The following is a 15,412-nucleotide window of genomic DNA, read 5'->3' on the forward strand; positions in this document are numbered from 1 at the left end:
AGTGCAGAAATGAATTAAAAGTTTTAAGAGTTACTGATTCACCCCTCCCCTCTCAGTAACTTGGTTAGTCCTGAATATTTTCAACAATTGGTATCAGAGCATTGTGGTTCTCAGAGTAAAAGTTTGACAGCTTGAGAAAAGATCAAGACAATGGAGATATTCAGACTTGACAAAGCTATTGAGAATGAAAAGCTAGATCTGGAAATGGCCATAGCACAACTCAAAGAAGCAAGAGAACATCTTTCCCAATCCCTAAAAAGAAGAAAGGAACTAGCAAAAGAAATAAATGATCATGAGTATGTTGAAATAAAAATTGAAGATCTCTTTCCTACAAGTAGTTCAAATGAAGTAGATGAAGCAAACAATGCAATCAAAGAACTCCTAGAAAAAAATGGATTACTGCAAAAAGAAGTAAGGATGCTAAGAAGAGAACAGGAAATTCAGTCTGCAAGATTTTGTGAAATCTTGGAACAAAGGAATAAAATGCAAAATGAAATAGAAGGAAGAAACAATGAAATTGTACAGCATGAAGATCTCACCGAGCAACTCTCCAATGCAAATGAAGAGATCAGAATTCTCAAAGAACAGAATGAAAGTTTGAAAAATGAGCTAGATATTCAAAAGCAAGCAAATGAAAGGATGATGAAATCTCAAACAGACTTGGATCAATTAAATGAGCAAAATCTTCACAAACAAAAAGGTAAAGCTGGTCTTGGTCACAATGAAGAAGGTGAATCTTCCGAGCAAGGTAGCCAAAGAAATCAAAGACCTACATGCAATTACTGTGGTAAGACAAGTCACACATCAAACAAATGTTGGAGCAATGGAAAGACAAGATTCAAAGGCAAATGCTACAGCTGTAATCAACATGGTCACAAGGCTAGTGAATGCAAGGAGAAACCAAAATTTGAAGGCAAATGTCACAAATGCAAGAAACAAGGTCACAAGGCATCAGAATGTAGAACAAAGACATTCACTCCAGCAGAACAAATTGTCAAAGCAATATTTGGTTGGGATTACAATACCTGGTGCAGATGTCATTATTGTGGAGAATATGGACACATTGGGATGAATTGTACAAGGCATCATCTAAGGAAGAAAGATACAACCGTAAGATGTTATACATGCACTGAAATCGGACATATAGCCAAGAACTGCATGAACACAAAGAAGGTTGAAGATGAAAAGAAAGCTAAAGCTGACAACATTCGGAAACAGATGAGACAGCAGTGGGTTCCTAAATCTACTGAGCAGGATAATTCAAGCAATGGTCCTGTCACTCAAGAATTGGGTGACCCCACCATTACAAATTAGATCCATTAAAGAAGATAAGGAACTGCATCTTCAAAGCCTTACCATAAGCAGTTCCAAAATACAAAAGCATAATCGATGAAATCAGTATTTCCGATACATATAGAAAAAGTCACTTACCGAGTTGAATGTTATCGAGCATGGTAAAACTGTAGACCTTACCGAGTTAGGTCAGACATAAGAACACCGAGTTAGGTCAGTCTTACCAAGCAATCGCTAAAGTCATTAAGTCATCTCACCTACCCACTTATCAAGCATTAATGACAAAATTTTAATAAAAAGGGCAAAATCGACTTCATTCTTCACCGCGTTATTCAGCATTCGAAGAGCTTAGGTTTTCAAAGTGCTTAAGGAGATTTAAGACAAATTTGCAGCGAAGGATCTAAAAAGAACTCATTCCATTCAGCAATGACTTCCACTAGCACCACCAGCAGGAGCAAGGCGAAGAAGACTTCCAATATGTTAGTGAAAGGAGTTGAATGGATAGCGCCGAACTTCAAACTCGTTCCAGCGATCGCAGAATCACTCGACCCAAGTGGAGCACAGTCCAGAATTCCTTCCAAGGTACTTCTTATCAATGACATTCGTACTCATTTCAAATGCACTATTCAGGAGTTAGGGACTTTAGAAATGGACAATGCCCTAAGTCAGCTATGTGTTGACAAAACCCTAAAACCTGAGCATAGACATTTGGAAATCAAAGGTTTGACCCATATCCCACACCTACCAAGAAACTTTCAAGTGAAATGGATTAGGTATGTATTGAGCCGTGTACATGATGGGCAACTATGGTTAGATCAACCTATCTTAATAACAAAGAAGATGATTCATAGAATCACAGGTTTACCGATGTCAGACAAAGCAAAATCCACCAAAACCCTAGGTCGGGACGAACTGTAGGAGTTAACTCTTGCCGAGTGGGATGGCAGAGGATTGAAAATTAACAATGTATCTGATGTTGAACTTAAATTTGGTATTATTATCATTGCATATAAGCTGTATAGTTCCAGTAGGCTAAATAGCGTGGCATGTGAGGCAGTAGACCTTGCCTACAAGGTAGTAAAGAAGAACATGGATTTTGACCTAGCAGAGGTCTTACTAACACAATTCAACAAGAACATGGATAGTATAAGGACATCAAAGAATAATCCATGCAAATTTGGTTCTTTGTTGATTTGTATATTTTTCTATGTACAAAACTTTTTCCCTTCTAAAGGCACAGTAGTATGGAGGAAGGATACTCCAATTTTGTATCAGATAAATGAGTTTATAGCAGAAATAGGTCAGAATTTTGAGACAGTAATGGATAATTATTTTGAAGAATTTAAGGACAAAATGAACAACAGGTTCAGGATTCCTCCTAAGTTGGTAAAAGATTACAAGGATGATATATGCTTCATGGTAGACTGTGATAAAGTTTACATCCAGGCAGCCATACCCCGAGTGGCATGGGTAAAACCATTGCCCTATGAAATTAACATAGATGAAGCAAGGGATATAATAGAAGCCCTGATAAATGAACCAGCCATTCCCAACACCCCTGCATTTGGCACTTATGATGAGGCCAAAGCCAGAATTGAGATTGAAATCAAGCTTCCAAAGGCCATCACCAGTACCAAGAGAAAGGCAGCTAAAGAAACAGAAGAAACAGAAGAGGAATCAGAAGAGGAAGAAGAAACACCAAAGAAGAAAGGCAAAGTAGTAATCACCAAGCCCAAACCTAAAACTGCAGTGTTCACAAGGAGAACCAGGAAAGGGCAGAAAGAAAGTAAAGTTGTATTCAGGAAACCCCCTCCTACCTTCGAAGAAAAATTGAAACAGTTGGAACAAGGATCTGGCATGTCTAACTTCAAGGCACTGAAGTATGAAAGCAGATCAGATGCAGAAAAGATGCAGATCGAGGAGCTTTTACTGAACAAAATGGGTAAATGGAAATATACCCCAGATGATATCAGTTCTCAAATTCCAAATGAGCTTCTAGTCAGGATTAGACCAAGATGGACTTCAGCAGTGCAAACTGTCAAAGACATTTATGCACAATCCTTAAAACAATTGTTACCAAACCTGACATATAAAGAAGTAAAAGAGGCATTAAAGAAGAATGAACACCAAATGACACTTAGGTTTCATACCTTCTTAGTTCTCTCCAAGCAGATAGAAGCAATAGTAAATAATGCCACAATTGTGTGGAAAAGGGTATATAATCTGCCAATGCCATCTGACCCCACAGTAACAATTGAGGGTGATAAAGATGATGAAGAGGATGAAGAGAAGAAGGAAGAAGAAGAAGCAGCTGAGGAAGAAGGTGACACGGTAATAATAGGTGATGAAGAAGGTGACACGGTAATAATAGGTGATGAAGAAGGTGACACGGTAATAATAGGTGATGAAGAAGGTGACACGGTAATAATAGGTGATGAAGAAGATGATCCTGAACAGGTAGCAGCAGAAGTCATTGCATCTCTTCCTCACTCACCTCAGAAAGGCGTTGCATCATCAGCTTCAGCCAGCAGGATTGTGAGCACAGTAGCTACATCTATTGCTCAATCCTTGCCAATCACCTCTCAGCTCCAGACCCCAACAGTTACCTCATCCATCGAGCTGCAGAGCATGTCATTATCTACCGGGATGCAGAGTGTTGCCTCTACCGAACAACAAGTGACTTCTTCAGTCACCGAGATCACAACTTCTCCTGCAGCATGTATAGTAAGTTTTGCAACCTCTCCAGTTTTGACACATTCTTTAGCACAAATGATCATACCAATCAGCACTCCTGCATGTACATCAATTTTGGGAATAGTCGGTACATCCATGAGTCTTCCTCTAGTAAATCCCATTCCAGTTATAACAGCTACTCCAACCTTATCAACCATTGTAACTACATCAAAAGATAAGGAAGTAAGCACAGAAGTAATACAAAAGACACCTTTAAAACTTCTGCTTACCGGCAAGGCTATAGAGGATGATATAGATCTGGATAAAGAGATTGTCATTCCACAAATAGACCTCAATACTACATCAATTGATGAAATGAGATTGATTAGCCAGTTGTTAGAACAGAAAGCAAAACAAAAACAACTAAGAAGTGAGAGAGACAGGGAATTCAACATCATAAACGGTGCAAAGACCATTCTCACAGATGCCTTAGGTATAAAAGTTGATCCCTCTCAACACATTTTGCTACAACTCGAAGAGGCTGTGAATAGATTCAATGAGGACTCATCAGGAGAAGAGAAACTGATAGAAAGAACCGAGAAGAAATTTGATAACAAGGTGCTTGAGCACATTGCTCAGCAGATAGCAATAAAACAAGTTGAATTGACCACTATTTTGGCCAAGTTAGAAAATTCTTTTAATAATGTAACTTCATTTTTTGCAAAGTTATGTGATGTTACCGAGTTCACAAAAGGAATCAGAGATCAACTGAAGAAAATTGATGATGATCTGAAAGCAAGTGCACAACAGTTGCAGCTTGACCCCAGCTCAAGCTCAACTCACCATTCAAACATCAGATTCCTATTAGATAAGCAATCAGAATTGCTCAGGGAAGATGCAAGGATCCAGTCTACATTGTTAGATATTCAGAATATGATCCTCCCTAACATGGATACAATGCAGAAACACATTACACATTCCAAAACATTGATCCATGATAACATTTTTTCAGTTGCAGAGCATGTAATTGAACTTTCAGCCAAAGTTCAAGTTGCATTGTCTATTTGCACAATTTTGCAAGAAAATTGGGATAAGACCTTGGCTCATATCAAACAAGTACACTCAGAGTTTATCTCACACTTTAATATTTCTATTTGAGTTATCTATTCTTTGGCATTATTGTCAAAAAGGGGGAGAATATGGAACATATTATTAGAGACAAAGGGAGAATGTAAATAACAATTGGTATAGAGATAAGTGTATAGAATCATATGTATATTCTATGGGGGAGTTATGTACAGTGAGATATACAGGTAAATACAACAATCTACAATTGGTATCAATTTTGAAGAATCAAGTCAGCATGACAGATTCATTTTTGTCTCATAAGTGTTTTTGTCACTAATGCCAAAGGGGGAGATTGTTGGAATAATGATATATTTGTCATTAGTGAATACACTTAGTGAAAACACTTATTCGATTTTGAATGGTTACCGAGCTCACCGATTAAACAGTTCAAACCGAGCAGTAAGACTGTCACCGAGCATATGAGACAAACAGCAGTTACCGAGAAGTCAGTTCTCACCGAGTCACCAGTGGTTACCGAGTGACACTATATCTACCGAGTCACCACAGCTACCGAGTTCCAAGCTACACTTCGGGACTAGTATGGACCAAGCTTCTACTCTTACCGAGAGCATGACGATGCCGAGTACTGTAGTGGACGCCATGTATCAGAAGATCACCGAGCCAGCTTGAGGAACCGAGTATCTACCGACTCAGTAATATTTTGTTCACCTATGTAAGGCCGACTTAAGAATGAGTTTATGTTATTAATTTGTATGAGGCCGACTTTATGAAATGTAAATGTAATTATGGACGGTATATATATGTGATGTATTATACCATCTGTAGTAAGTATGAAAAATGTAAGATGTATGGATATGCGAAATTAGAAAGAGCAGAGCAGAAACTGCATTAAGGCAGCAGACCAGAACATTTTCGCAGAGTCAGAAAAGGAGCAGAATCGACATATCTATCTCAGAAGGAGATCAATACTCAAAGGATCTTATCAGCAATAAAGTTGTAAGTCAAGATCTACTGTTTCATCCTAACAGTTGAATCAGTTTGTAAATCCTTTTACCGGGTAGACTTAACAGTCTTTTGTAAATCTCTTAACCAAGTGCATACTTCATTGTATGTTTGTAAATCCTCTAACAAGGTGGACCTAGCAGTCCAAATTTGCTTCTAACAGGGCAGATCATCAGAAGTGATCATTATAAGCCTTAACCGGCCAACTTTTACTGCAGTACTAAAGTTTTGTGGGTACCATCCCCACCCCAGTTTTACTTTCTATTTGGAAGGTTTCTGGGTCACCAAATCTTTGTGTTATGTGTTGTGAATGATTATATTTTCATGCATGCAGTAGATTAAATGAATGAATGGTTTAATATATGCAAGTCCAGAAATGAATTAAAAGTTTTAAGAGTTACTGATTCACCCCTCCCCTCTCAGTAACTTGGTTAGTCCTGAATATTTTCAACATGTTCACTGATGTCACTGTAATGTGAATCATGTTCATATTTCCACATGATCACTAAAACCCACCAAAAACAATCAAATGCACTATCATATTGAGACCAAACATGCTATGGTCATGTATCAAGTCATCATCATGTATAGATCAAACATGCTTTAGTCATGTATCAAGTCAAATACCACATGGATACTTGAAAAGCATCCATTGCCAAATGCAAACTATCTTTCTGACACCAATGACAAAATCTTATGACAAGGTTCAACACCTTCGTTATTGTGAAGTGCTAATATAACTAAAATAACATCGCATGATATTTTCCCCCCACTATATAATTGGGAGCATCAATGTTAGATAGTTCAAAATTAATAAAAAAGAGAGATACAAGATGTAGCATCCTAAAATTGCAACACTTGCAATTTCGACTGCATTTGGGTCTTCACGATGGCGGCGCAATGTTGAACCTGAATGGAGACCCCGAAACCTGTTTACGACACCAAAAACTGCATCTTTTTGCACCTTGGCCTGATCCCTCCTTGCACCCTGCTGTCCCGGGAGGTGGGACCATGGCGCCCAGCGCCCTGGTCCTTCAGGACTAGGGCACCCAGCGCCCTGGTCCCCTAGGACCATGGCGCCCAGCGCCCTGGTCCCTGGCCCTATTTTGGGCCCAGTCTCTTGTTGGGCATCAGGTCTTGAAGTTTGCAAATTGGAAAATATTGTTTCTAGGTCGGCCTAAGGTCGAGAAAATCAGTCTCTCAACCCTAATTGACAAGTATATAAACTACATTTCCTCTTCCAAAAAAAAAGGGAGGAAAACATATGTGTGCAAGAGGCAGAAGCGATATTCAAACATTCAAACATTCAAGCATTTAAGCATTCCTTCAAGCAATTGAGCATTCTAAGTTTCCATTCAAGGCTAGGTGTTGCATTCAAGACAAGGATTCAACCATTGAAGAGGAGATCACATATAACATACAACATACAACATACATTACGCCTTCGCATGTAAGAATACAAACATTCTTACAGAAAGGTATCAGTACTTGTTTACATTACAAACATTTACATTTACAGCATTCTCATTTCTTGGTTAATTCCAAAACTGGGGTTTGACCTAAAGGCAAACCCCTAATCCCTAACCCCCCAATCGTCCTCTCTTTTCTGTGTGTAGGTTGTAGGTATGCGGCTGTAATTGAAGATCTGGAATCCTTATGTAGAGACGAACAGATCCCCCTTCATTTCGCGGATTTTTCGGAGGACCGTGTGCACTCTGGGCGCCATCGTCCTGTCAACTTTCACTCAAATTTGCAGGACGACATCGTCTCGACATTTTACTGCTAATTTCAGGTTTGTAGCTTCATCCCGTATCCCTATCTCTGTTTATAAGCGAATCTTTCTTACTTTACATGCATTCCTAGTTCAATCATTCTATCTACATTCTTTACAAAAGAGGGTATCCTTGATGTCTTAACCCTTGAAACTCATTTAGAATCCAATCTTGCATTGTGTGGGATTGGATCTTGTGGGTTTCAACCCCTCTTTTGAATGTAAAGTCCCTCCTAAGTGAAAACCATCAACCCTAGTGATTTCCCTTCTCTCTCCTTGGAGTTAAGGGGGGGAGAATGACTAGGGTTCGATTTTTCCACTTTACATTTTGGTGAACCCGACGTGAACACCCTAATTCTGATTATTCATGGTTAGATCTGAAAAATTTGCTTCCTTAATTACATTTCCATGTTTGATCTTTTGCAAATTTTAGAGGTTAATTGCATAAAAACCCTAAAATTTTCTTTTTAATAATTGAGCTTGTGAAATGTTTAATTGTTAATGCTTGTTTCAGATCTACCCTTCTATTGCAAATTGTCAATTCATATTTGTGCTTTAATTCTGAAAATTAAGTGGTTAAGTGTCAAAACCCTAATTTTTAAAACCTTCTTGATTCAACCTTTGATTGATAATTTCACTGATCAAAACACCTCCAAATCGGCTGTAACTTTGGATTCCGCAACAAAATCACAATATCTCTAATCCCTGAAAATTTGGAAAAAAGTTGCGAGGACCGTGTGCACCCCGAGTGCCATCGTCCCCGACATTTTTTCCGAAATTTCAGGAGCTAAATCTTACTGTGTTTTTCTGCTAAAATCTAGAATTTTGGCTGATTTTATCAATTCTAACACTTTCAAAATTAAAGTCAAAGTTGGTCTAGTGATTGCTTGGATTAAGGCTTCTAATCATTCAAAAATTGTTGAAATTAAAATTCATATCAAAATTGTGTTCCTTACTGTCCTAAATCTGAAAAATGTGTTGGCATTCATTCGAAATTTCAGTGCTTTATTCAAATTTTTACAATTTGTGACTTTTGAAATTAAGTGTTTAATTGTGGCAACTTTGATTTCCGCTTTCAAATTTGAATTTTGCATGAAATTGAGTCAACTTTTAAATTTCAAAGCCTGCATTGCTTTCAGTATTCCCTCTAAAATCATAAAATTCAAAATTTCAATTTCCCTCTCTTTTTCAAAATTCAAATTTTGCATTTTTCAACAATCTTGGTAGGGTTCAATTTTGAGATTGCAACTTTAATTTGGCCTACCTACAGATCGTAAAATCACTCAATTTTTTCAGATTAGCTTTAAAATCATCATAACTTTCATCCCTGAAAATTTTGAAAAAAGTTGCGAGGATCGTGTGCACTCCGTTCATCACGGTCCCTGACATTTTTTCCGAAATTTCGGGAGATTGTCCTGATTGTATTTAACAGCTTAAATCTAGGAGATTGGCTGATTTTATTGAAATTTGCTACCTCTAAAATTCAAAATCTCCTCTCTCTCTTTAGTGCATGAGTTTTACAACAATAAGCCCTACTTACACTATTCCCATTAGACGAAGCCTTAGAATTAAGTCTTTCCAAGGTTTAATTACTGAGGAGATGGAACCTAATTTGAATGGCCTTTTTAATGAGGACATGGGTAATTCCTCTAATCCTCTTAATGATGAAGAAGCTCTCCATGAGGTTTCTGTAGAACAACTTTCAAAATTGGATAACCAATTTGATGATTTTCGATAATGGATGTCTCAAGAATACCCCGATAGTCAAGCTCTTTCATTAATTGAGGGTCTAAAACGTATGGTTCAAAGTGATAAGAATGGAATTGATATTTTGCGTGGTATTGCACACATTGTGGATTCAAATGTGATGCCTATGAAGAGTTGTGCCGAAACTTTAGGTTATACACAACCTCCTACTCAAGTTAATCATTCTATTCCTTTGACAACTCCTATTACTAGTATACCTACTTTTACATCAAACATAATGACTACTTCAATACAAGACATTCCACCTATGATCACCAGTCATGGGGGCAATCCTTCTTCTTCAATCAACCCTCTTCCTTCATTCAATCCAACTTCTTCATTCATTCCTTCAATGAGTGTTCCTATTATATCTCCACAAATTGACATGACGCAAGGGGGCAATTCGTTTAATCATTCCATTCCTCCTTGTAGTGTTCCTCCTTTCCAATCATCTCCTATGACTAACTATCATAGTGTCCCACCACCTTACTCTCAATCAATACCTTATTTCAATAACATAATACCTCCATCACAATCTAACACATCTAATATGAACTCTTCGACTGAAGCGACCATTAACAATCTTGCACAAACTGTCTCTTCTTTACAGCAACAAATTGCCTCTATGAATCAATCTAAGACTAGTGTGCCCACATTTGATGTTGCGAGCCCTCTTTCTCTTGACATTGTTCGAGCTATTCCCCCTAAACATGTTGAAATCCCACAGTTGGAGCTTTATAATGGTAAGGGTGATCCTCTAACACATGTTAAGACCTTTCAAACAATATGTACTGATTTTGCTTATGACCAAAGGTTGCTTGCAAAACTGTTTACTAGAACATTAAGAGATAAAGCCCTACAATGGTATTTCTCGTTTCCTTCTTATTCTATTACTTCTTTCGAACAACTTGCAAATGCTTTTATTCAACAATTTCAAAACAATATAAGTCCTAAAGTTACTTTGATTGATTTAATGCATTGTAAACAAGGTGTTAAAGAAAAAGTGACTGATTTCATCGGTAGATATAAGCATTTGTATGCTCAAATTTCTTTTCCAGTACCTGACAATGATATTCAGAGAATATTTATTTCTAATTTACAAAAAGATATTAGAGAAAAACTTCTGTTTTCTGAGTTTACTTCTTTCCAACAGTTGTGCGCAACTCTTCACAATTATCAACTGACTGTGAGTCAAATGGAACAAGCAAATCCTATGGCTCTGAGTGATAAGGGTGATAGTAGTCAACAACCATTTGGGAAGTTTAAACCGAATAGAGAGGTCATTAAGTTCAATGAAAACATCATCAACAACAATATGAATGCAGCATCAGGTGTGCCTCCTATTTCTAAGTTTTTCAAGAAAGAAAGAAAGTTTACTCCTTTGAATGAATCATTGCATAGTATTATGAATAAGTTATTGGAACAAAATGTTCTTACCCTCCCTCCTATAAGGCAAATAGATCCTGCAAAGATTAATTCACCCTATTTTGATAACAAATCTTTTTGTCAATTTCATCGTCAACCTGGGCATGATACTGAAAAATGTTTTGCTTTAAAGGGTAAAATTCAAGATTTGATTGATAATAATACTATCTCTGTTTCTGGTGTGAATGATAAAGGCAACACGTCTGTAGCTCCTCCTAACCAAAATCTTAAGATTTTTACTGATCCATTACCTTCTCATACCTCTAATGTGGTTGAAACTAATGATTCCTCTTTTTCACCTGATAGTCTTGTGTCTATGACTACGAATGTGATTAACTTTGTGGAGCAGCAGAAAATCCCTAAAGAACCTTCCATCACATTTGATTCCAGTGAAACTATTAGGGCACCTGATGGTCCTTTATATATAGTTGCAAAAGTCAAGAATACACCTTGTCGTGGAGTGCTTATTGATCCTTCTTGTATGATTAATGTCATTACTGAAGAATTTCTTTTTACTTTGCAATTGAATCGAGTGATCTATGACGAAACAAATGTGGTTGTGAAACTATTTGATGCATTTTCTTCTCCTACAATTGGTTCTATTACATTACCTATTGAGGTCCATAACAAATCCCTTGATGTGGACTTTGCTATTATTCCATCGTCCGAACAATTTCGTGTGAAGCTAGGCTATCCTTGGCTATCTTACATGAAAGCTATTGCTTCTCCTATTCACAAGTGTGTGAAATTTCCCAATAATGGTGAAGTTGTTACTGTCAATCATAGTCTCTTTAAACCAGCTGAAAGAACTTCTAGCATTCCTATTGATTATTTTTGGCCTAAACAATTCCAATCTCTTCCACCGCGGAGTGATCATCTTTTCAAATCTTATCAAAAGTGGAAAAAAGATATTATCCTATCTCTAAGTGAACCTAGAATACCCAAACTTGATATTCCTATCATTCTTGAGAAGGAAGTTCTTCCTTTGAAAGATAAAACTAATGTCTTTCCTCAAGAAGATTCCCAACCCATCCCTATGAATGTGATTATGCCTATGACTAATAAACTTCCTAAAAGTAGACCTACACCTCCTCGTCATGATGGACTTGGTCTCCTTCCTAAACCAAATATTCCTCCTTTATATGGAGCAGTTCCTCCTCCTTCCTCTTATAGAGAGAAGAGACCTTCCTCTTCTCCTATTGTTGAACCTAAGATACCACAACCCAAACACCCAAGTGATAAGGATGAGAACATTCCTCCTCCTCAATCTTCTCAACTTCCTACTAAGACTAGATGAATCGTTCTGCACATGAACGCTGATGAAAGCGTCCTCTTAGAGCTCAAGCAGCTGCTTCTCAAACTTTGCAATCCCCAAAAACACCTTCAGCTAGTATTATTCCATTTTCTACTCAATCGAAAATTGAGCCAAAATCTCCTAAACATAAGGTACATGATGGTCTTGATCCTGCGCGAGTTAAAGATCCTATTTTTATAAATCTTGATGATGATATAGATGAAAATGTTATTCATGATGAAAATGTTACTCCTGTTCATTCTGATAGTGAATATGAATATGTTGATGTTGATAACCATTTATCTAACGAATTTTCTAAAGCACTTATCCTAGCTCCTAAACAAGAACAACGTGGCTTGGAACATGAACATAGCCCTTGTTTGGATCTTGTGATAGCTCCATCTGCTATGTTGGATGTTCCTCCTCTAGCATGTTTCCTGCCTTCCCGAAATATTGATCAGCAAGATCGGGGGGTGGATGACGTGCTAGACTAGTTTCATTAGCATAGGAGACTCTCTCCTCCTCTCTTGATCTCTTTTGTTACTTCTTCTATGTGTTATTCTCATTCTTCTATTTATTGTCCTTAGTGTTGTCTACTTGAGGACGATGCAAAGCATTGAGATCTCTTTTGGTCTCTCTCATGTTGACTCAAAAGAAACATGTGTTCCCTTCTTCTAGGTGACCTTCCTTGATTGGGGAATGAAGAACAATTATGCATACATACATATGATATACATGAATTATCATACAGCATACTGACCCCGAGGAAAGCGAAGTCACCTCATGCTATGTGTTTTGTGTCTATTATCCTTGAGCTTATCTCACACTTGGGGGCTAAATCCTTGTGATAATGTGCTCCTTTCCCTTCTCATTTCTTATATGTATCACTACCCTAAAGCAATCACCCCCGATAAGGCATGTGTGATCGCTTTAACGTAGGGGGGCATACACCCCATTCATATCTCTCCAAGATACTTGAAAATTTCTTGACAAATTTAGCTTTGCCTCAAAAATTTTTGATATCTTTCTTGCATGACTCATAGTGATGGAACCTTACTACTGACAGTCATGGTTCTCCCTCATGATCTTCCCTTTTACTTTTTCAATCGAAGTTGTAAGATCCTTAGTCCACTGGGGGCTTGGTGTATCTTGCCTCCTTGACATGGTAAAAGTCTTTCAATGTTGTTTCCTTGTACTTTACCAGAAGTATGGGCGTACGCTTATACTCCCGCTAAAGTGGGGGCTAAACTTGAAAATTTCTTGACAAATTTAGCTTTGCCTTGAAAATTTTTGATATCTTTCTTGCATGACTCATAGTGAGGGAACCTTACTACTGACAGTCATGGTTCTCCCTCGTGATCTTCCCTTTTACTTTGTCAATCGAAGTCGTAAGATCCTTAGTCCACTGGGGGCTTGGTGTATCTTGCCTCCTTGACGTGGTAAAAGTCTTTCAATGTTGTTTCCTTGTACTTTACCAGAAGTATGGGCGTATGCTTATACTCCCGCTAAAGTGGGGGCTAAATGTAGCGTCCTAAAATTGTGACACTTGCAATTTCGACTGCATTTGGGTCTTCACGATGGCGGCGCAACGTTGAACCTGAATGGAGACCCCGAAACCTGTTTACGACACCAAAAACTGCATCTTTTTGCACCTTGGCCTGATCCCTCCTTGCACCCTGCTGTCCCAGGAGGTGAGACCATGGCGCCCAGTGCCTTGGTCCCCCAGGACCATGGCACCCAGCACCCTAGTCCCTGGCCCTATTTTGGGCCCAGTCTCTTGTTGGGCATCGGGTCTTGAAGTTTGCAAATTGGAAAATATTGTTTCTAGGTCGGCCTAAGGTCGGGAAAATCAGTCTCTCAACCCTAATTGACAAGTATATAAACTACATTTCCTCTTCCAAAAAAAAAGGGAGGAAAACATATGTGTGCAAGAGGCAGAAGCGATATTCAAAAATTCAAACATTCAAGCATTCAAGCATTCCTTCAAGCAATTGAGCATTCTAAGTCTCCATTCAAGGCTAGGTGTTGCATTCAAGACAAGGATTCAACCATTGAAGAGGAGATCACATATAACATACAACATACATTATGCCTTCGCATGTAAGAATACAAACATTCTTACAACAAGGTATCAGTACTTGTTTACATTACAAACATTTACATTTACAACATTCTCATTTCTTGGTTAATTCCAAAACCGGGGTTTGACCTAAAGGCAAACCCCTAATCCCTAACCCCCCAATCATCCTCTCTTTTCTGTGTGTAGGTTGTAGGTATGTGGCTATAATTGAAGATCTGGAATCCTTGTGCAGAGACGAACAGATCCCCCTTCGTTTTGCGGATTTTTCGGAGGACCGTGTGCACTTCGGGCACCATCGTCCCGTCAACTTTCGCTCAAATTTGTAGGACAGCATCGTCTCGACATTTTACTGCTAATTTCAGGTCTGTAGCTTCATCCCGTATCACTATCTCTGTTTATAAGCGAATCTTTCTTACTTTACATGCATTCCTAGTTCAATCATTCTATCTACATTCTTTACAAAAGAGGGTATCCTTGATGTCTTAACCCTTGAAACTCATTTAGAATCCAGTCTTGCAATGTGTGGGATTGGATCTTGTGGGTTTCAACCCCTCTTTTGAATGTAAAGTCCCTCCTAAGTGAAAACCATCAACCCTAGTGATTTCCCTTCTCTCTCCTTGGAGTTAAGGGGGGGAGAACAACTAGGGTTCGATTTTTCCGCTTTACACAAGAACATGAATCCAATTTGTTGAAGAGGAAACTTAAGTAATTTGAACTCTTTTATGATTCCATAGAATAGCTAAATGTCTAGAAGCTCCAATGATTTCATTTAGTGAATGGGTGTTCCTTTTCTATCTCTAAATTTTTTGTTTCTTATAGGAGAATAATGTCAGGCCCACCAAACTCAATTTGAGATATAATAAGTTGACTCCTATTAGGGGCATTTAAGTCCATAATGTTCCAGGATATTATTTTCATGGATACTTATGAGAGCAGAAAATTCTCTAAGACTGCATTTTGTCATTGAATGTAGTTTGAAGACCATTTTTTATATCTTCAAGGGTTTTCTTTCTCTTAGGTGGTGCTCCAACTTTCCATT

Source organism: Cryptomeria japonica, chromosome 5 (genome assembly GCF_030272615.1).
Source record: "Cryptomeria japonica chromosome 5, Sugi_1.0, whole genome shotgun sequence".
In the NCBI taxonomy this organism is placed as follows: domain Eukaryota; kingdom Viridiplantae; phylum Streptophyta; class Pinopsida; order Cupressales; family Cupressaceae; genus Cryptomeria; species Cryptomeria japonica.